This window comes from Cornus florida, unplaced genomic scaffold (assembly GCF_030987335.1).
Source record: "Cornus florida cultivar Cherokee Brave unplaced genomic scaffold, ASM3098733v1 CherokeeBrave_3.0.0_Hap2_Chr08, whole genome shotgun sequence".
Classification (NCBI taxonomy): domain Eukaryota; kingdom Viridiplantae; phylum Streptophyta; class Magnoliopsida; order Cornales; family Cornaceae; genus Cornus; species Cornus florida.
In genome coordinates this window covers 29,844,642-29,861,636 of record NW_026775578.1, presented here as the reverse complement: position 1 = coordinate 29,861,636, position 16,995 = coordinate 29,844,642, and the positions used below count along the sequence as shown (strand labels likewise).

The following is a 16,995-nucleotide window of genomic DNA, read 5'->3' as shown; positions in this document are numbered from 1 at the left end:
TGTTTTATCAATTTTCTATTTTTGTGAATTAACTTTTGTTAAATATTTATTTTGGTTGCTCATGATTTTTTATCAATTTTTTGCCATCTTATTACCTACCTGCACGCCAATATATATATATATATATATATATATATATTTATATTATTGTTATGAATGTATATTTGTACAACTGTTACATTTACAGTTTCTGGGTTGCATTTGGGTTCATCAGAAACAAAGAAGGCCGGGGATGGCCCACTATGGGTGTTATCTAAAGGTAACAAACTTATGGGACCATGGTGGTACAATTGCGGAGCTCTCTTCTCCTACCACCCACTGTTCTACTTGTGTAGCAGCCTTTGAACCCTCGTTTTGCTTATTGCAATAACTCTTGATATCATCAGTTTAACTCCTGGATATCATGAAATTCGTTGTTTCAGTGTGTTAACATCATTTGTGATAGTAGGCGCCTGTTTGTCTGCAGTGGATCTGTTCATGGAAATGGACTCATAAAGAAACTTTGTATGCACTATACAGGCAAAGCAATTGATTTCTGTTGTTCATCTGATCAGCTGTAATCATTTTTTTCATATACAATTTTAATACTGATTTAACTTCTGCCTCTCTTTCCTTCTCTTCCACTCATATGATGAGTTTAATTAGCAAGTTCGAATCGTAGTCAGCCTCAAAATAATTATTGAAGGAACATGAAGATTGCAACTTCTATGGGTAACATTTATTAGATAAGTATTCTGCGATTAACTTATACTGCTTCTATCATAGCTCATTTTTCGTACTGTTCTCCATTCACAACCTATTCCATATCCAAAGCAAAAGTATAAAATCCTGACTTGTTTGCTATTATTGTCTTAATTGATTTATTTCCGATGTAGTCACAGATTAATGTTCATTGCAGTTCCCATAGACATCAAATTTTAGGTTACTTCTAGCGCTTTATGAAGTTAGGAAAGGAAAAGAAAAGAGAAAGCAATTGGCATATCAAATGAAAACAATGGGATTGAGGAACAAAATCAGAAAATAAGGTGAGTATAAGAAATTTGAGGTAGCCGCTCTGCCTGAGAATATGCATTATTTCTCGGACTTAGCTTAATTGTTGTTATCATTGTCATGATTCTCTTTGAACACCTATAAGAAAGATTTTGTGAGTCGACTGCAGTGTACTGTTAGTTGAGTTTGAGCCCAAGCTGTTAAATCGAGTCAATTTTTATATGAACCAGCCTTCCAAGTATGCAGAGGTTTAAAAAATGCCAAGAACCCATTTCGTATATTGTTTAACTGCTTTGACGAATTCATGATATTCTTTGCAATTTGCATAAGTGGGAAGTTTTTCATGCCTCCAGTTTGGGTCCTCACATCTCTTGATTTTTGACTTATCCCATAATTATGTACTTGTTGCATCTCATTCAGAAATGCCTCAACTCTGGTTCAAGACGGGTAGAATTGCATTTATGCAATGGACAAATCCATTATTATCTGCAGATTTTCACACACGTGGAGAATTGTGATGATCCTGAGAAACTAGGTATTCATAAAATCTCTTTTGACAGATAAAAAAAGAAAGATGCTACAAGGTGTATAAAGCAACATTTGCCTCAAAATAATCTCCTCTCTCTGCGACTTTGAATACACCACCCTTTTTTTTTTTTTTTTTTCTGTTATGAATAGACTCAAATACTTTAGGAAGTGAAAACTGTTTTTTGGTTACAAAATTAGTATATGCTATCCGTATTTTCTGAGAAGCTTTTTTAGAAGTTAAATGTAATTTTGAAGTTACAAAGTAAGCTCTGGTATAATATTTTTTGAGAAGCTTTTTTTTCTTTTCCCACATTACTTTGAATACATCCAGCATTCCACATTTCCATCAATAATAAACTCGAAAACTTAAAAAAAACAAAGACTGTTTTTGGTTACAACCTTGATGTAGTTTCTTTAGTATCATTGGCTATGGTTGCATCAAATCTTGATATTGGAAAAATGAAAGACTCATTGAAGTAAACTGTGTCTTGTTTATATTAGTTTAATTATAAAAAAAGAGCCAGAAAATCATACTCTTTGCATTATACTAGGGCATATTTATGACTAAATAAATTGAAGTTTCCTGCAATCATGGTTGCTCGGTGTCATCGCTGCATTTGTTGAAGGGCTTAATGAAGAAAACTAGCAATATGGTTATGCTGTATTCTCGTTCGCTTATCCTCCTGTAGGTAGTTGGTTTCCATTGTGCAGGTTCAGGGATGTTGATGGTATATTTTTCTTCTTTATGCATGTCTTTTGTTTGAGACATGTCCAAATATCAATTGCTTTGAAGTCTTAGACTGTGGGTCACCAACATAATCAGGTGAGTGACACTTTGTAATTAAAAGAGCTCTCTCTCTTCATTCTTTTTTGGTGTATGTAACTCCTCCAAACAGTTTCTCCGCGTAGCTATCTCTTCCAACTATTAAGTTCTTCTGCGTGGCATTTACAATGTCAGTGGACTTGGTATTGATTCTCATTTTCCTTTAAGGATCTAAGTTCTTTGTAGAGCTTTTAAAATAATCTAGATCTTTGATTCCCTTGAACTCAATTTTTGTTACGCTAAAAGGTTATTTCTTTTTTATTTATCTTCTGGTGGGAATAGTCACTAGCTATTTGTAGGAGACACATTTGGTAGATAGCAACTCAGCATCTCATCCTTTCAGTTCATCTAAATCATAAATGGTATTGAATTGCAGGCACTTTTGGTCTCTTGAGCAACAGAAGAAGGATTTTCATTTTTTGAATCCTGTACCCAATCAAGATTCATTATATACGAACAAGCAATTGTGTGCTAGAAATCAGCTTTTCTGCTGGGAGAACAAATTATAGTGATTTCTAGAGATTTCATTATTTTTGCCGATGTCCCATAGAAGTCCTTGTTCGGAAGAAGTTACAATGACAACACGACCATCTTACTCCAACAGTGGAGAAAATTAATGTTGCACTTAGCCTGTGATGGCAGTTCATTCTCAGGATGTTATGGCCCTAGAAGTAGTCTATGTATAAAGGTGCATGTCACCAGGTACTCAGCATTTTAGGGCGCAGAATGAAATGATGAAACAAGGATATGGCTTTTAATGTAATTCATTTTATTGCTGTAAAGCACTTGCTGCGATGGTGATTATTCTCATTGTTATTCCATTTAGGTGCTCACTTTGACTTATAGGGGGAGAGCTCACCATTGTTTATCCAAAAGGATATATGATGCCTTCACAAACTCATGCCAGATTACTCCTTGCATCCTTCTTTTTTGGTACTGGAGGCGCCCTAAATTCTTGAAGCCATGATTGTGAATTTTGAAATTCAATCAAAGATTTTGCCATCTAAATCTTTTGTGCAGTTTGAATGAGAATATAGGATTTCATGCCGCTAGCTTTCCAAATCATCATTGTTACTTGACACTATGGAGCAGCTTTGTGCTTGTTTAATATTGAAATCTGTTGCCCCAACAATGATAATAAATTTCATTTTGGTGTTCCACTATGTGTTGGGTGTCACTTTTGAAGTATACACCACAATTCAGTGAATGGGTGGAAACTTACTCAAGATGTTGAGTTCCAACTAGAGGAACATGTTGGACCAACTATGGAGAGAAGTGGTGACTGTATATATTAATTAAAAGTACATGGCTGCCTTGAAGCTATTTAGTTGTTTGGTTTGAGAAGAGAGTTTTGATTGTTATGTTCTGAGAATTTCCCACTGGAATGCTGGAGTTGGTGTTGGTTGGTGGAGAGTTTTGATTGTTATGTTTTGAGAATTTCCCACTGGAATGCTGGAGTTGGTGGAAGGAGCAAAGACAGTATCACTCATCATACTTCAAATGTTGGCGAAAGTGAACAAAAGGCACATACTTGAAAGGCTGCAATGTGAAAGTTTCTCATTATATCATGGCTGGAGGACGTGGGAGAGTTTCAAGCGGATGAAACACTGTTTCCTCGCGTACAAGTCCCTCTATCACTCCATATCGTTAGTTCTCGAATGGTCATTGTCTCTCCTCTTTATTGGTCAAAACCAGTTGCCTTCAAATGATCAGTTTGCAAGTTGATGTTTCATTCCACACTCTTCCTAAAGTTGCTTTGTGAATCTGATTTTTTTCACCATGTGCTCGCATTCCGTTTTCAAACAGTTCATCAAATTGCTTCTGACAAGGAGTGAAACTTCTCTTAGAATTTACCTTGTTTGTAATTCTGAAAGACACTAGTTGAAGCTGTGTACATGATTTTATAGCTTTTAATCTTTGTATTTCATTTTACAATTTGGGCCTGGTGGGTTACAATCTTATTTGGAAGCCAGATTTCTTATCAATGGATGTAGGTCATTGACATTTTAAGCCAAGTTACTGAGTAATAGATATTAATTTCCTGGTGATCTGGTTTGGTATTAATTTCAAGTATGCCTCATTTCATGAATTAAGGGTGTAGATACTTTAATGGCAGAAGAAGTAATGGCAGAAGAAGGTTACTGTTTTAAAAGTTTGTTATAGAGGTGATACCTTCAATGAATGGCTTTGCCCTTTTACTTTTCCCTTTGAGTGATGTCATCTAACGATTGGCTTTCCCTGATGCCCTAAATAATGGCTTCTCCTCCTTACGGAATTGGTTTCCTCATCTCTCTTTTTCTTTTTCTTTTCCTTTTTTATGTATTTCCCTTTAACTGATATAATTGATGGGCCATATGACTGTTCTTTTCTCAGGGACAATGTTTTGCATGCAGTGCAGGGAAACTTAACATGTTGGTTTCCGGGGTTTTATATTGAGGTATTTTCTGTAGAAGGTGGTTGATATGGTTTATCATAATATCTCATTTACCAGATAAGTGTTGGAAGTATTTCCTATTGATGGTCTAGCTATAGTTATTTTGAACAGGTTCTTTATTAGATTTTCTAGGGAGATACAGTTGAGGGATACATGATATTTTTACTAGCTGTTGTCATATTTAGTCCAATCCATTTTGATGTTTTAGGAATTTGTGTCCAAATTGCACTTTTCAATGTATAGAAAGGGCAGGTTTTGAAGTTAGTTCAACAAGGATTGTCTCAATTGTTTTGGTTGGCTACATGAAATTGTGTGTTGCCATTAGCTTCAGTGAAACCACTTTATCGTATAGATTGTACTATCTCAGCCCATATTTATTTACAAGTTTGTCATATACACACACACACAAGGAAGCCTCTATGGGGACTTGCTACAGAATTGGTTACCTTATGAATAAAAACTTCACCTTAGAATGTTACCTTTGTTCAGTTGGTCTTCCTTCTCATTAGGAGTGGAATAATGTTTGTAATGCTGGAAGGTGTACTTTGTACATGATTTCATAGCTTTTAATCATTGTATGTCATTATACAACCCGAAGCCTGGTGGGTTACAATCTAATTCTGAAGCCTGATTTTCTATCAATGGATGTAGGTTATTGACGTTTTAATGCAAAGTTGCTGAGTAATAGAAATGAATTATATGGTGATCTGGTTTGGATTTAATTTCAAGTCTACATTCATAAATTAGTTTTGTAGATACGTTATAAATGGCTGAAGCTTGTCACAAGTAAAAGCTACTGTTCTAAGAGTTTGTTATGAGGTATGAAGGTCGTAACCCTTTTACTTTTCCTTTTCGGTGATGTCAATAGTCACAAGTATTGGCTTCTCGTTCTTACAGAGTTGTTTATCGTAGTATATCTTTTATATGAGGTACTCATCTCTTTTTTCTTTTCTTTTTTATGTATTCCCCTTTAACTGATATAATTGATGGGCCACATGACCATATTCGTTTCTCAGGGGCAATATTTTGCATGCAGTGCGGGGAAAATTGACATGTTGGTTACTAGGGTTTTATATTGAGGTATTTTCTGTAGGTGTTGATGTGGTTTATCATGCTATCTCATTTGCTGGACAAGTGTTGGAGGTATTTCCTTTATGATGTTTAGATGTAGTTAGTTTGAACAGGTTCTTTGTTGAATTTGTTTAGGGAGATACATTTGAGGGATCTATGGTATTTCTACCATCTCTGGTCACAATTGGTCTAATCAAGGATTGACTCAACTATTTGAGTTGGCTACATGAAATTATTTATCTCCATTAACTTCAGTTAAATCATACCTTATCATATATTGTACTATCTCAGTCCATATTAAATTATAAGTTCACTACACACGCGCACACACACAGGCAAACCTTTATGGGGACCGGGCCCAAAATTTTTGAAAAATTTCTTACGAAACAGATGCCTTATTTTTTTATGTTCCAAAATATGAAAAACATTTAATTTGTGGTCCCCTCGAAGTATATAAAGAGCACCAATGTAGACACCTTGTTACCTTACTTTTAGCCGCCCTCATTTTGAGAAAAGAGGCAGAGAAAACAGAATTATATTATGTTCAGTCATGTTATACCTTCAAGGGATTGTGATGTAATAATTTCTTGTATCTTCTTTCAGTATACCAAGGCTTCGATTCTGAATACTTAACTACCGAATATATATACTATTGTTTTATATTTTATTTTCATACTATAACTTTGATTATTTTTTTTAAATTAGTAATTCCCCTCACTTATTTTTTGATTTTTTATTTAAAAAACAAAAAACTATCTCAGCCCATACCTAGTCCAAGTATCTCTTATTCCTGGAGTCATTGTTGGTCTTTGTGCCATATGGCCAAACTATCTTAATCGATTTTCTCTTATTTTATCTTCAACTAGGTTCGGGATCCAACACTTTTTTTTTCTGTTACTACGATAAAATCTAATTACTGTCATCATCATTATAGTTGTTCTTGCCGCTGCTAGTGCCACGCCACAACTTTTGCAATAACTGAGGAGCATTTACATAATATAGAACAATATCATCATCTATAAGAGAACTTTGGGACAATGAGTCTTACCACATATATATATATATATGTATGTATATATTTGTTTTTAACCATAGCAAGTAATTCACACACCCACTTTATCCCTAACAGGACTTCCACCCTTGAACTTCCATCATAGAAGGTAGAGGAGATACCACTAGGCTACAACCCTTGTACTAAGTCTACCATATTGAGTTGTTCAAAACATGGCTTCATCCTTTGATTTTCCATGGCTAATCCTTTTTTTTTGGGGTAAATATCCATGGCTAATCCTTACTAATAGTTTGATGTAATAAGCATTTGACAGAATATCTTGTTTATTATTTGTTGTTTTGAAATGAAAAATAAAAAATAAAAAAACTCACCTCATCATGGATGCCTTGTTGTCTGTACTTCAAGTTTTGTATGAAGCAAAAATCTTCTTTGTGGTCGGTTATTATTAGGTCAGATCTATGCTAACATATTTTTTTTCTTTGAAAGACTCAAAACAAAAAATACCATTTCTATATAAAAGACTCAAAACCCAAAACAAAACACACACTCTCTCTTTGCTGCGGCGCTACCCCCTTTCTAACAACCATTGACTACAGATATAGAACAACAAAAATGGCACAGGGAGGAGTTTCGGGTGGCAAAATTTTTATCTGGACTTAAACCCGAACTCGCTCCGATCAGTTCGCAGATTTTGTCTAGCAAGGAGATACCCACAGCAAGTGAGACTTTTGCTTGAGTTCAAAGCGCATCTATTCATGCCCTTGTAATTGAGAAGACAACCACTCTACTCTTGTTGTTCCTAGCGACATGATACTTTCCGTGGAGGACGAGGGGGCAGAGGTCCTTCCAACCCAGGTCGGGGTACTCGTGGCAGTAGAGGGGGCCGCGACAGCGAGAAGTGTACTCATTGTGGCCGAAACAATCACTCTGTTGACTTATGTTGGGCTCTTCATGGCAAGCCAGCTTTGGCTGACCAAGCTTCGGTTTCGGAGGAGACTACTCTCACTCCTACGAATGAACAAGTCGTTCTCTCCAAAGCCGAATATGATTCTCTGGTAAAGCATGAGCGTACAAATCAACCCTCCTCCACCGCTACTATCATTACTTCAGGCAATACGTGTCTCCATGCTTCATCTTCTACACCTTAGATCATTGATTCATGGGCATCCGATCACATGGCAGGTAACCCATCTCTTCTTTATGATATTTCTCATGTTTTCTCACCATCGGTTGTTACTATAGCAAATGGTGTCAAATCACCTGTTCATGGAATTGGTACTTTCCGCACTTCGGGTTTCACTTTTTCATCAGTTTTATATATCCCTCAATTTTCATTCAATTTATTGTCAGTTCACAAAATCATATCAGATTTAAATTGCCCAGTTACTTTTTCTCCTTCCCGTTGTGTCTTTCAGGATCTCAAGACGAAGAAGACAATTGGTGGGGGGTTTGAGAAGGATGGTCTTTACTACTTCCAGCAAACTATTGGCCTGAAATCTCTACATTCCATCTCCTCTTCAGCTTACCAGTGGCATTGCCGCCTTGGACATCCCTCTTCAAATAGTTTTCGAGCCTTGGTCCCTTCTTTAGTTGATTTTTCTAACTTTAATTGTACTACTTGCGAACTTAGTAAACATCGTCGGGCTACTTTTAAGTCTCGTTTTGATAATAAAAGTTTAAAACCTTTTGAGTTAGTATATTTGGATGTTTGGTGACCAGCTCGTACTACTGCTTTATTTGGTGCTCGTTAGTTTGTGACATTTATTGATGATTATTCACGTTTAACTTGGGTTTATATTCTTAAAGATAGATATCAAGTATTCTTTGTTTTTCAATTCTTTTATGTTGAAATTCAAAATCAGTTTGATGCAAAATTACTTGTTCGTAGAACTGACAATGCCCTTGAATATAAACTTACGTTTTTCAAAAGTTTCTTCAGTCTAGGGGATTTATCCATAAAACATCTTGTGTTGATACCCCGCAACAAAATGGAGTTGCTGAACGGAAGAATGGCCCACTCCTAGCTATTGCTCGTGCTATGGCCTCAAACAGTCCCCTCGTGCATGGTTTGATAAGTTCAGTAAAGCAGTGGTAGCTCAGCCAAGCTGACCACTCTCTCTTTTTTAAGAAAACGAAATGTGGTATTGTGATTCTTGTGGTGTATGTAGATGATATTGTTATCACCGGCAGTGACAAAGATGGGATACAAGTTCTAATTCATCACTTGAGCTCTAGCTTCCTTATTAAGGATTTGGGCAAACTTCGGTATTTTCTAGGAATTGAGGTGGCTCGGTCAAAACATGGCATTAGTCTTTCTCAGCGGAAGTATAGTCTTGATCTCTTACAGGATACTGGATATCTTGGTTCGAAACTTGTAGCTACACCGATGGAGACTAATGTCAAACTTAAGGTGGATGATGGTGACCCACTCGATGATCTAGAGATGTATCGGAAACTTGTAGGTAAACTTATTTACCTCACAATCACTCGTCCAGATGTAGTCAGTGTTGTGGCCAGTTCATGACCAGTCCTCGGCTGCCTCTCATAGAACTTTGAAAACTCTTTTACAAGAACTTTGGATTTCAGTCCAGTACCCAATTCCTCTCAATTGTGACAATCAAGCAGCTATTCATATTGCTAGCAATCCAGTCTATACCATGAGGGGACTAAACACATTGAAGTAAATTGTCATTTCATTTGATCTAAAGTTGACTCGAATGAGATTTTTACACCTTTTGTTCCTTCTAGTAAACAGCTGGCATACATCTTCACTAAGGTGCTTCCCAAGAACTCTATTGATTTCATATGTAGCAAGCTGGGAGTTATTGACATTTACTCTCCAGCTTGAGGGGGAGTGTTGTACAATATTGTATGAGTTGTCACACATTGTACAATATTTTATAAGTTGTCACACGTGTACAGTTAATATTGTATGAGTTGTCACCTACCCCTCATTACCATATGTAGAATTACCATGTATAGGGTTTTCTTGTTCTCCACTCACCTACTCCCGTAGCTTCTCCTATATATAAACACCATTGTACTATTGTATTACTCAATAACATATACGTTTTCATATATTCTCTCTCTTTTTTTCTCTTACAACAGAGCCTAATCTTAGTATGATAGATAAAATCAATAGGGATGAGGTAGAGAACATATTGCGAAAAATGTGAAACGATAAAGCAGTAGGACCAGATAACATCCCTATAGAAGCATGGAAAACCTTAGGAAGAGTAGGAGTTGAATGGTTAACAATTTTTTAAATAAAATTTTAGAGGAAGGTGCAATGCCCAATGAGTGGAGGAAAAGCACTATAATACTAATCTAAAAAATAAGGGAGAAATGCAAAATTGTAACAACTATAGGGGAATTAAGTTAACGAGTCACACTATGAAGCCATTTAGTTATTATGACAACTAGTGGAGTGTTGTAGAAGCATAAAGATCTACACAGGGTTTTTATAGACTTGGAGAAGACATATGATAGAGTTCCAAGATACATGATTTGGTGGGCCCTATGTAGAGAACATATTTTTTTAAGAATCATAGAACTTATTCAAGATATGTACGAGGATTCTAGGACTAGATTTCATACTATTTGTGGCAAGACGGAATGATTTTCCCATAAGGGTAGGATTAACAATTTTTTTAATAAAATTTTAGAGGAAGGTGCAATGCCCAATGAGTGGAGGAAAAGCACTATAATACCAATCTAAAAAAATAAGGGAGATATACAAAATTGTAACAACTGTAGGGGAATTAAGTTAATGAGTCACACTGAAATTATTGGAATGGGTAATGGAACAAAGACCAAGGAAAGAATGCACAATGCCCTATGAAGCCATTTAGTTATTATGACAACTAGTGGAGTGTTCTAGACGCACGGTTTTTATAGACTTGGAGAAGGCATATGATAGAGTTCCAAGATACATGATTTGGTGGGCCCTACGTAGAGAACATATTTTTTTAAGAATCATAGAACTGATTCAAGATATGTATGTGGATTGTAGGACTAGAGTTCATACTATATGTGGCGAGACGGAATGATTTTCCGACAAGGGTAGGATTACACCAACATTGGGCGCTAAGTCCATATTTATATACCATAACCATGGTTGAAATAACGAGAGACTTGCAAGGAGACCTTCCATGGTGCATGTTATTTGCGGATGACATTGTGCTATTGGATAGCTCTAAGGAAGCCTTAACAATAAAATTAGAAGCTTGGAGAAAGGCTCTAGAACCAAAAGGCTTAAAAATTAGTAGAACTAAAACGTGATACATGGAATGTAAATTTAGTAGTGATATAAGAAATGATAATATAGTAAAAAAATAATTCAAGACCAAAGCATTACACTCTTTGATACTTGAATCATTTGTACAAAATGATGGAGAGATTGATGAGGTTCTATGTAGTAGAATTGGAATAGGTTGGACAAAGTGGAGGAATGATAGTAACGAATGCCAAATAAATTGAAAGGGAAAGTTTATAAGACAATGATTAGACTGGCTATGTTATATGGTGCGGAATGTTGTGCACCAAAAAGAAACACGAACAATGCATCCATGTGGTGGAAATGCGGGCGTTAAGATGGATGTTAGGAATAACTAGGAAAGATAGGATTAATAATCAAAGGATTAGGGAGAGACTAGGAGTGACGCCTATTAGTGAGAAAATAAAAAAGAGTAGACTTAGGTGGTATGGACATGTTCAATGCCAACCTATACATGCACCTGGGAGGAGAGGAAAAATGTTTTGCATGGAGGGCAAGAGACATAGATCGACCAAAATTAACATAAAATTGATAAGAACTGATTTAAAAAAATTAAATTTAGTAGAAGATATGGCATATAATGGAAAAGAGTGGAGAAAGAGAATCCATGTGGCCAACCCCATTTGTACGGGATAAAGGCAAGGACAACGATGATGATGAATGTACATCTGCTTCTCATAGAACTTTTTTGTTGTAAAGTATTACTTCAAAGTTCTAATTCAGGTTTCTGCCTTACTTTCATCAACTAAAGCTTTGTGTTAAATAGATTTCTAGGTCTCTTTTTATATATGACCCAACTGATCTTATGATGAAACAGGATCATCTCCTCCCTTCTTCATCATCTCCTCCCTAAAGAAAAACATATATTAATAAGAAATGTTTACTCCTCCACCTAGCATGCCCTTTTTCATGTTATTATATTTACTTGTACTTCTTCAATTATAAGTACCATTGTTGTGAAATCACGTATCATATCCTGCTTATAATTGTAAATTTTGTATTGTGTACCAAAAAATATGCATTCTAAATTAGCCCCATTATGTAGAGCTAATAAATAAATTGCAACAAGCTTTAAATTCAATTTTTATTTTTATTTTTAAATAAGGCCAAAGTTCTTTTTCAATCTTAATGCACAAATGTAATATTCTACATGTGCCTTGCGAAGATATTTTTGTAGTATTTACCAAAATATGTTTATATTATTTTTAAGGTGTATATTGTATCATGTATTATCTATGTATTGTTAGATATGTTGAGGAGGTACATTTCGATTAACCTCTAAAATGTAAGTTATTGTATCCGATTATTATAACGTCTATGTTCATTATGTATTTTCACCAAAGCTAATGGTTAGGTGTCTGTATTTAGTTTGCTCTTCTCTCAGCACTCTAGGTCAGTGAGGTTAATACTAAGTTATGGCCTTTGATTCTCTATGGGAACCATATTATAAGCAGTTTCTTATCCATTAGGAACCTGTGAAGGTTTTCTCCTATTAAAGACATCTTCTCTCTTTTGAATTTTTCTCATTGTAATGTATAATTCTCATAATCAATCTGGTTAGCTTGGAAATGAAATCATTTCTAGATAGGCTTGTTACTCAATACTCAATGAACCCTCAAATCTGTTCATCTTTTATTATATATTTTATAGTCTTTATATAGGTGCTAAATGTTGTTCTTTGTGGCATGGAGATACTTTTGTAATGTCATATGCTTTCTCCGATGTCAACAACTTATAAATAGTGAATGCTTATATTTAATTTAGATTTGGAAAAAGAGTTTTAATTTTTAGTTTCAAACGTATACATTAACAAAATACTCCTAGGCCATGTCTAACACGCCTCAAAAATTAATATTTGATCTTGAGGTTGGAACTTGCACAAGTAGCACTAGTGCTCAAGTGTTTTACCGTTTAACTAGGTAAGGGCTTTCCTAGACCTGTCTCACGAATTAGAAATTTGTAAGTTAAAACCTTATATACACACACACACACACACACACACACACACATATACTCTAAAACAATTATCATTTTTGTTCTATATATGTAATCTGTGTGTGTGTGTGTGTGTGTGTGTGTATAGGTACACATATATAATGTCATGCCCTTACGATATCTATATTTTATTGTTGTTTCATCTACTTATGATGTCATACTAATATCTTGTATCCATGTAAATGCTTAACTTTTCTACAATTTTTGGTGTTTTTGTTTTTATTTTTTATTTTTTATTTTAGTGTTATTGTCTATCTTTTTTAAAAAAAAATATTTTTTGTCATTTAAGATCTTCAAACCTTATTTTGTCTCTCTTTATTAAAGTGTTCTCTAGCTCAATAGACCTCAATTGAATAAAAAAAACTTGTTAATCCTATTATTAATTTTATGAAATTTTATAAAGCCAAAGCTCTATACTAGTGTAGTTACGGTGGTTAGATACTGCTTTTCAAGCCTCCTTAGATGATAGTGGCCTCTATGATTCATTACCAATCATGGATGTTTCGGCTTTCTACTTGGCTTGCATTTGGTAACCTCATTGTCGTAGCTGTTTACATTTTCTTTTCTTGTTTATTTTTGTGGTGAAATTGTCTCTGATTCCAACAAGTACTTTTCAGTTTTACTGTTTCTTTTTCTTTTGTTATAGTATCTAGTTGCAGAGTTGTTTGCATAGCAGGTAAGCGACAAAGAGGCTGACCAAAACTCACATGGGATGAAGTAATTAAAATAATTTAAAAAAATTAAATATTAGAGGAGACATGGTGTATTATAGGAAAGAATGAGAGAATTCATGCGGTCGACCCCCATCCATATGTGATAAAGGCGATGAAAGTATCTAGGCATAAAAATCTTCAACCCTAAGCTTCTTCTTTACTACGGCCTTCAATACTCAGCGTCATCCCAATCAAACTCAATTTTTTTTTTTTTTTGAAAGATAAATTCTAGAGTTCAAGCCGAGGTGCTTGGTTGTGTGTGGTTACTACTTGCCTTTAAAAAAAAAAAAAGATAATTTCTTAGCGTTGGATCCTTTCGTATATTTTTGTCATAATTATACTATATATCTATAAAAAATTACATTTTAATATTCAAGAACTTTAGACTTGTCCAGTGAATATGAGAAAGTGTTTGATATGTAGTCATGGTGTTGAGGAAGTATTGCATGCATGTTTGAAAACTTATCTTAAAATCATGTTATCTTAAACTTATCTTGTTGCTCTTAGAGGGCGATTTGTCTTGGCTTCAATTTCAGAGTTGTTGCTCTCACCCTCTTTAACTGCTTTGATAGTTTTATGTAGGTGCAACTATCCTTGAAGCTGCTTTAATTTTCTTAAAACTTTATTGCATCTAAATGTTTGAAACCTTTCCTATTTTCTAGTGTGTTTAGGCTTCATAGAATCTCTTTGGTGGTAATTATCATTTGTCATCAAACAATGTTCTTTTGCTTGTGGTATCTTGCCTTCAGATTACTCAAAGACATCATTTTTGACTTTTTTTAGTCGATAAACTTTATATACGATATGTCTTTACCTTCGTATCCTGCCAAACCCTATTATTTGTTTTCAAATAGCAAAATCGTTTTTTTTTTTTTTTTTTTGGCTTTTATATTCCACCTCCTAGTCTAGTATGTTTTCTTGTTCTTTGCCATCTCTTACTAGCTACTACAGACATGGTTTTGTGTTTTTACAAGCTTTTTTCGCAGAGAGAAAAAAGGGAAAGTATAACTCCTTTGAACTTTACTTTTAAAGATCGTTGATTATTCAGCTTATATTTAAAAGTATGTGTTTATCAATACATCTTCCTATAGGTGTATATATAAATTATATGTCTGGGACCTGGTTCTTGAAAACGCTGAAAGGCATCTCAGACGACAAAAGGCAATCTCTTCTGATCTTTGAAGGGTGTTTACCCCGATGAAAATATACACTCAGTTCGCCCTAAATATTTTCTTCCTGCTGGGGTGGCTGATAACTTGGAAAGCTGTTTTCTTTCTTTTTCATGCTTCACTAAGGCACAAATGTATTGTGTCCCAAGCCTACTTCACTTTCCTTTTAGCCAACCCTCTGTCTAGCATCTAATTACCCTTACCACCATGACTGGACCCAACAATCACCAACAATCAACAAAGATGATAGACAAGCATTCCCATAGACCATCATGGCTCCGATACGTCAGTCACAAGCCTACTTCACTCTTCTTTTAGCCAACCCTCTTTCTAGCATCTAATTACCCTTTCCACCAAGACTGGACCCAACAATCACCAAAGATGGGAGACAATCATTCTCCATAGACCATCATGCCTCCGATACGTCAAGAGTGTGGGTGGTGACTTCCACCCAGAGGGGTGAATAGTTCTTCTGAATATTATTTTGCTCTTAACTACCTTTGAATTAATGTTTTTCCTTTTGAAATTCAGTTACTTAGTCATAGCAAAGTAGAGCAGAGACGCATGATGCCGTGATCTTTACGTTGAAAACCCAAAAGGAAACATTTACGGAATCTATTCTAGACAGACACCATTCACTATACGAGAGAGAGATCAAGGCCAGTTAAAGAGTTCCCAAACCCTAGAACCCCTAGTTACCTCTCATATTGATCCACCAAACTCTCCTTGAGTCTCCAGACACATGATTTTGCTTGTCAAACTTCACTCATTATGAATCTGCTTCTCCAGTGATTGCTCACCCTTTTTTTGGTCTAAAAGTTGAACGGTTGACTAGTACTGGATTGTCAAACTCCTTGATCTACACTCAATCACACATGGTGGAATCTATGGAAACCCTAGATTGGGTAAATCGGGAATTCTCCTCTCTTGTAAGGATTCTATCTAGATAGTTAGAGACATTCAACTCAACTCATACCTAGATTGACTCTCTAATCCCATATTTATAACCAATATAGGAGTTCTATATGTTTTAATACGTTTCAAAATTGTATATGTTCATCAGGTTTGATCGGTCAAGCCTTTGGTCAAAACCTACTTGAACACTCAAGATTTGAAAGTATTTTCAGTTAAAAACTTGATTGACCAACCATTTTGATCGAAGGGTACTGGAATGTGTTTGATTGAGTGACCATTCGATCAATGCACACTGTTATCCAGTTTAAAATCCAGTTTCAAAAGATGCTTTTAGATATTTAAATTTGACAAGCCATTTTACAAAAAACATTTTAAAGATAAATTTATGAGCCCAACCAAGATCAAATTAGGTCTTTCTAAGGTCAATTTACGTGTGCCCTAGTTATGTGATTGAGGATGCGAATCTCATGCCATGTTTTTTGCAATTCTTGTGTGCCTTTTCTTCGTAGATGTCTTTGAACAGCTCTAATACACTTTCACACATTACAACACAAGTTTTGACTAGGAATATGCTAATACATGACTCATATAACTATTACTCACCATGAAGCAAGTGATGATAGGCAGTACCCTATGCTCCCCTGCACAAGCAACACCAACTTGAATTTTTTTTTCCTCTGCTTCACAAACTATTTGTTTTGGGAATCACCTGGAAAGATATAGAAAAAGTCACCTTGAAAGGCACCTGAACTCACCAGAAGCTTTTTCAAGGAATCATGGAGTGGTATGACCACTCAGCAAGACCGACAATTTTTATTAGCCTTCCATCTAGAGATTTTCTTTTTGGGGTTCAGGATTCATCTGTTTGCTAGAATTTTCTGAGTTGACCAAAATAATAGATTGGTTTATATATTTATGTACAATTTACATAGTGAGGGCTTTTGCCTTGGAGAATGTGTCTTTCTCCTGTGTTGGATATTGAAAGACTGAAATGTGTTTTTGAAGGAAAATCTTCAGTTTTTCTTTTGTGGAGAAAATGCAAAATTGCTTTTTTAAAAGTTCTCTCTTT

The 16,995-nt window shown here is 35.2% G+C and overlaps 1 protein-coding gene across 9 annotated transcripts in view; it reads left to right on the top strand.

The window, feature by feature from the left end:
• LOC132271054 (probable E3 ubiquitin-protein ligase ZFP1) overlaps positions 1 to 16,995 on the top strand; it is a 28,910-nt gene that overhangs the window by 864 nt on the left and 11,051 nt on the right. For 2 of the 9 annotated variants that reach the window (XM_059772305.1, XM_059772304.1), the window contains 2 exons: positions 4,715 to 4,778; positions 5,427 to 5,855. The exons of 2 other annotated variants lie outside the window; for them this stretch is intronic. The gene's annotated coding sequence lies outside the window, so the exon portion shown is untranslated. Of the gene's footprint in view, positions 1 to 4,714; positions 4,779 to 5,426; positions 5,856 to 5,899; positions 5,919 to 16,995 lie in introns of those variants that run through there. 5 more of the 9 variants (XM_059772309.1, XM_059772307.1, XM_059772303.1 and 2 more) reach the window with 4 other exon arrangements.